We start from the raw sequence: 7,062 nt of genomic DNA, 5'->3' as shown, positions 1-7,062 counted from the left end.
CCTGTCCCCGGCCGCCCCTGCGTCGGCCCTCCACCGCCGCCCCTGCTCGCCCGCTGCCCCGGCCGCCCCTGCCTCGGCCCTCCACCGCCGCCCCCTGCTCGCCCGCTGCCCCGGCCGCCCTGCCTCGCCGTCCCGGCTGGCCCAGTGAGCTTTTTTTTTCATTTTTTTGCATTTTTACTGCTTGTTATGTGATAGATGCATGTTGTATGGATGAATGGATGGATTGATGTATATTGGTTAGTTATGTTATCATGATGATCTTGCTAAAAAATGTTGTCAAATGTTGTCAAATGTATGTGATAGATGCATGTTGTCAAATGTTGTCAAATTTGAAGAACAAAATTGGTATATTTGAGATGTTGTCAAATAGCTATAGTTTCATTTTGTGATGTTGACAAAATTGGTATCTGATGAGTAGTTATTTTATCATGATGATCTTGCTAAAATAAATTGAAGAACAAAATTTGACACTTGATGAAAATTAGGATTTGAAGTATCATGATGATCTAAAACCTTGACTGGATGTCATTAGCAATATGATTTTTTTTCATAGTTTGAAGTGTCAATGCTTTATGTGATGTGGTGCCGTCAAATTTTTTGACTCGGTAAAATTTACAGGCTTTGTGGTATTTCATCTCCCTGGAGCCTTCGTCGTCTGGGTTTGGTCCGTGATCCTGCCGCTACTCGACTACTTCCTCTACAGCGGAGGGTGAGCTACGAATCCACCTTCACCTCCTAGCCTCTTTTAACTAGATTAAATTTTCACATCAAGTCGCGTAACCTAGGTCTCCCGTTCGAAAGGGTTGCATTGATAAATATGCATTCAATTGCAAATTTATCACCGCAGCTCTTTCGGATTGTCCAGCGCTTTCCACGGACAGCCCGAGGATGTGTAGATTGGGTACGTTGTTCATGCTCTACCCCGTTCCAGACAAGATTTCGACGGCGCCTCCCTGTTGTTCTTCGGATGCACATTCTCTCGGCATTTTGCTGAGACGTGTATTTGGAGAACAGCGGGGAGGTGCTGCCGAAATTTTGTCTCGGAACGGGGTAGAATGGAGAACGTACTCAATCTACACATCCTCGGGTGGGATTAGGACCCATCTTTACCTATTAGAGATGTAGGTGGATTCAATGCGGTAGAAACTGAAAATTTGATGTGATTAATTTAAGTGAATCCTTAATTATGTTGTGTGGCTTGCAAAAAAGCAGAGGATGGCAGATAATCAGTGGATGTACAGTGGTTTTATCCGTCGGAATCGAGTAACATCAGAGTGGATCGCGAAAACCGATGTGTATTTGAAGGAGATATTCCGTCGTCCAATGAGAATTATCCCACCATGCCCCTGTGCGAGATGTGCCAGACGTCACCGTAGAAATCAGACGGACATGAGTGAGCACCTTCGCACACACGGATATATGCCAAACTTTGACATGCCGCCGATAAACATAGCCGAGCAGGACCGTGGTAGAGAGGAGGTGATGCGACAACGCATCGATGGATATGAGGATGACGGGGTCAGGGACATGCTAGATTATGTCATTGTTGCAGAAACGGCAAATGCGACACCTTCAGAGAATGAACCGGAGGAGCCGGAGGCAACCGCAAAGGCCTTCTTGGAGGTCTTGGCCTCGTCGAAGAAACCTCTTTATGCGGGTGCGAAAATATCTCAGCTGGATGCCATCTCGCAACTGATTGCAGTCAAGGCTGAGTATGGCTATAGCCAGAAATGCTTCGAAGCATTCCTGGGAGTATGGGCTAACAGCCTCCCTGAGGGTCATGAACTGCCGAAAAGCATGTACGATACAAAGAAAATCATGAAGGCACTCTCTATGGATTATGAGAAAATAGATGTTTGCCCGAAGAATTGCCTTTTGTTTAGGCACGAGTATGCGGATGACAAGTACTGTAGGAAGTGCGGTTCGTCTCGGTACATTGAGGTGGTCGGTGAGGATGGTGAGAAAAAGCAGCTAACCATCCCCGTTAAGGTTCTTCGGTATCTTGATTTTATAAAAAGACTGCAGCGCCTTTTCATCACGAAGGAGTCTGCCAAAATGATGAAGTGGCACAAGGAAGGTATAAGGTACAATCCAAAAAAAATCATACATCCATCGGGAGGGGAAGCATGGAAGTCATTCGATGAAGAATACCCCGAGGAAGCAGCTGAGGCTGGGAATGTCAGAATAGCCATATCAAGTGATGGGTTGAATCCATATGGTATGTCGTCCAATCCATACAGCTGCTGGCCTGTGTTTGTAATTCCGCTCAATCTTCCTCCCGGTGCCCTAATGCAACGGAAGACCATGTTCTTGTCGCTCATCATTCCGGGGCCTGACTACCCGGGGAAGCAATTGGGTGTGTTTATGCAACCGCTTGTGGATGCTTTGCACCATTCTTGGTACTTTCCGAGGTTGACATACGACCGGGATCTGCAGAGAAATTTCTTGATGAAAGTTTGGTACTTTCCGCATTTAGTAGTTTTATGAGTTCCATCATGTCATATCGTAGGCCTACATGGAGTACACACGCCAGGAGACCATGGCATGGCATCAGAGGCTTTATGAACACCAAGTGCAGAGGGATAGCCAGATGCAGCAGGCTTTTCAGGATATGGCGGCCGGCAGGTGTCCTTATTTCCCTCCAGCACAATGCCCTCCAGCACAACTAGTGCTGATGAGCTTTGAGGAGTTTGTGGCACAGAATGCTGGCCCCTCGCCGGTTAGTTCATCCCCAATCTATTCACCCAAAGCATGTCATGCCTTTCAACACAGTCATATATCCCGTGCATATGTCTTTTCAACATCCAGGGAACATGTGGATCTACCGTTGGCGGTGGTCTTCGCAGCACTCTGGAGACAAGGAGCACGACCACTCCGATCCACGGAGGCGGAGGCGGAGGCGGTCTTGGCGGTAGCGCTGCCGCTAGCAGTGACGACCTGGGCTTTGGCCGTCTTGGCAGTGACGACCTCCGCGGTGCTCGATGATCCTTGTGTGGTGATGATGCTTGAGATGACTTGTGTGTGGTGATGATCATTTAGATGACTTGTGTGCTTCTCTATATGCTTATGTTGGTTGTGATGATGTTCATTTAGAGACTTGTGTGTGATGATGCTTATGCATATATTGTTGTGATGGTGCCGGATGATATCCCGTTGTGTTTTATATGCCTATCTCATCATATATATCTGCTGATATGTGCTGCTATTTGAATTGAATTGATCTGAAAACAAACAGAAAAAAGAAAAAAAAAGAAAAAGCAAACTATGCCGACGGCTAGGCCGTTGGCATAGGGCTAGCGTGAGCTCCTAGTAGCTGACACGTGGCACATATGCCGACAGCCTAGCCGTCGGCTTAGTTTAAAAACTGTGCCGACGGCTAGGCCGTCGGCATAGGTGCCACGTGTCAGCTACTGAGAGCTCTGTATGAAGGCCCTCGGCTTAGTTTCAAACTATGCCGACGGCCCGGCCGTCGGCATAGACCTGGTCCACGAGCAGCGGCTGGTCGCCACGTGGCACCCCTATGCCGACGGTCTAGCCGTCGGCATAGGTTTTGACTAAGCCGACGGCTAGGCCGTCGGCATAGGGGTGCCACGTGGCGATCAAGCATTGGGCAGACTTGACGGCGGCCGCTGTTAGGCGTGATAGTTGCCGACGGCCGAGGCTGTCGGCATAGATGTACGGCCCCCGTCGGCATATCATATATGCCGACGGATTTTCTAAGCCGACGGCCTCCCTGGCTGTGCCGACGCATATGTTGCCGACGGCCCTATGCCGACGGGGGCCGTCGGCATAGGTCTACCCCGACGGGACTCAGGCCTGGCCGTCGGCATAGGGGGCGATTCTGGTAGTGATACCATCAACTAGGTAGTATCCCTTGTTGTAGCGGTGGCCATTGACCTCAAAGTTGACCTTTTCACGGTTGCCTTCTGCAAGGCGTGCGAACACCATAGACCGCGGAAGCACTTTTATGTGATTGTGAGAACCTGCCATGCCAAAGAAAGAGTGTCAAATCTAGAGAACTTGTGATGCCATAGCTTCAAGTATGACCATGTAGACTTTGACATGCCCTTACCCCTGTCAAGCAAACATACAATTCTTCTACTTCCGGTGCATATAATCTATGCTACCAAGCATTCACAGAAAGCCTCTGGATTCATTAATTGATCGCCAACAACTGGACTGTATCTGCAGTATTTGGTTCTCTCAAGTACTTCGGGCCAAACACTGCTAACACAGCTTTGCAGAACCTATACAATGATTTGAGGCATGTGGACTCATCCAGGCATATGCATCCACAAGATTAACGGGAATTCCATATGCAAGACTCGGATAGCTGCAGTGCAAGCATCCGAATTACCGGAAATCCCATACTTTTCTCAAACCCTCCATGCCATTTTTTAGTTTACGAAAACATTTGCACCGTTCAGTTTTGTGAACCTTATAGAAGCTTTCAAATCGATTTTATTGGTTTTCTGTTTTGGTTTTTTTTTCTTTTTCTTTTTTATTTACTTTTATTTTTCGTTTTTCTTTATTGGCTTATTATTATTATGATTTAACCCTTTAAATTTTGCACACTTTTTTTAATTTCGTGAACTTTTTTCTAATTCACGTACTTTTCTCAAATTCGTGAAGCTTTTTTGCAAATTCACGAACTTTTTCAAGTTTTGAATTTTCAAAATCCTTTGTTTTCATATTTTTGACCTTGTTTTAAAATTCATGGCCTTTTTTTCATCCACGAATATTTAATACATCCATTAAATTTTTTATATTTCAGAACATATTCAGAAATCCATCCCCGCAGGTTTTGGGAACCTTCTAAAAGGTTCCCATTGGTTTTCTGGGCTAGGTTTTGGTGGGAGGTTTCACCTGGGTTTTTCGGGTTTTTTTAGCTTCTTCTTTTTTCCTTTATGTTTATTTTTTGTTTTTTCATGGTGTGTGCCACGCGTCCATCGGCTGGTCTTTTTGAAAGATTGGTCGGGTCATGAGCCATCAGACCTGGTGTATCGAGTGGCCGAGTGGTGCCTCCATCATTGCAATGTGGTTCTTGTTTGAGAATGTTTTTGCAATAGATGTCTTATTGCAGAGTTTATTTATTTTTGCAACAAAGGTGTTGTTACAAAAAAAATTCAAGAGAGCTCTTATTGCAGAAAAACACCCGAAGAGAGAGCGCCATGGGAGCTCAGCCGAGAGCACGTGTGTGTGTGTGTGTGTGGCGAGAGAGAGAGAGGGGGGGTAAGGAGAGGGGATGAGGGAAGAGAAAGGGGCCCACGACGCAGTGCCATGGGAGCTCTGTCAAGGGAGAGAGGCGTAACGAGAGAGGAGGAGGGAAGGAGAAAGGGGACTGGAGGCGCCATCGTCCGGCAGGGTGGAGAATCATGCGTGCATCTCCCTCTTGGCTGAGTGGTGGCGGGCGCTAGATGGGAGTCGGGATGGTGAGAATGAAGGATGGTTGCTGCTGAGAAACAAGGGAGGTTGGTGGCGCTTGCTGTTGGGAGAGAAGAGTGACGAGAGAGGTTTTGTGGAGATGAAAGCCCGAGGAGATAAGGTGTAGTAACGAGGATGTGTGGCTCACTGGACATTCCTCGAGCAGTCAAAGCGGTCGACACACAGGATGTCATCAGCTAGTGACGAGAAGCTTTTTCATTTTTTTCCTTTTGTTTTCTTTTTCTTGTTTTTTATTGAAAATTTATAAATTTGCTTTTTATAGGCAAGAACTTTTCAAGTTTGTAACCTTTTTAACATTTGTGAACTTCTTTTAAATTATGGAACATTCTTTCAATTATTTTTGAACTTTTCCAAATTAATGTTTTTTGTATATATAAAATTCTTACATTTTTCAACTTTGCAAACATTTTTCAAATTCGTGCTTTTTTTAAATGTTGTAGATTTTCCTAATTCATGATATTTTTATTTTTATCACGGTTTTTCCAAAGTTATGACCTTTTTCATATTTATGAATACTTTAAAATTCATGAGTAGTTTTCAATTTTTATGAACTTCTCCAAATATTCAAAAAAAATCAAATCCATGAACTTTATTCAAATGTGCAAAAATTTTGATATTCATTAAAAAATCTCAAATCCGTAAACTTTTTTCAAATTCACGAACATTTTTTAAATTTAGAAAACCGGTTGCCATTGTTTTCTTCCTTCAATGCGCCTTGTAAGCAGAGGCCGCCGTGCGGTGGCCAGAAAGCGTGTGATTCCATAGGGTGTCATCCATAGTGAGCTCATCAAGATGGACCTCATCGAGAAGCATCCAAAGGGTGAAGAACTGTTTAATATGCTAAATGGAAACAACAGTGGGAGTAGGTTTGATCTTGAGGATCCAAGCGTTATTCTTGAGGGCCTCCCGCACCTTCCAATTCTTTCGTGTAGAGGCCTCGTATATGAGTGGAGAGATGTCCTTGGGCTTATGGCCAAGAAGTCAAGGAGAGTCCCAGAACAGCGTCCTTGTGCCGTTTCCAACGATGATGGTGGTAGAGGCATAGAAAAATTTGAGGTCTTCCTCGTCACACGGGTTCCCATGCCCAACCCACAACTTAGTGGACGCCTTCCATTCAAACAAAGGCCAACACAAATGCAAAGCACACGCAAACTAGTTTTTTAGTTTCCCTATGTACCAACTGGAAATACAAGGTTAAAAAATAAAAACTAGAAATACATCGTCACTACTAGGGAAAAGGCTGGGAGCAGCGCGGGTTTTAGGTGTATCAGTAGCGCGGGGACCGGCGGTACTAATAAGGCGCTACAGCTAACATATAGCAGTAGCGCGTGCTCACCGGCGCTACTACTATACAAGTGTACCAGCAGCGCGCTTCGTGGAAGCTCGCTACTGCTAATAGCTCTAGCGCGCGTTGCCTAGACGCGACACTGCTAGCGTGGCGCTGCTGCTAACTTTTCTCCACTCGCTACAGTTAATTTTAGTAGTTTTTGTTTTTTCTGCATATTTGTTTTGTATTTGAACAGGCTTTATACAAGAATCTTTAGCAGATACAAATGTCATCATGATACACATATCAATGGCTGCGAGACCACAAATGTAATCATAGCATATACATAC

The sequence above is a fragment of the Triticum dicoccoides genome, chromosome 1A (assembly GCF_002162155.2).
Source record: "Triticum dicoccoides isolate Atlit2015 ecotype Zavitan chromosome 1A, WEW_v2.0, whole genome shotgun sequence".
Taxonomy (NCBI): Eukaryota; Viridiplantae; Streptophyta; class Magnoliopsida; order Poales; family Poaceae; genus Triticum; species Triticum dicoccoides.
The sequence above is the reverse complement of the archived record's forward strand: the minus strand, read 5'-3'. Positions refer to the sequence as shown.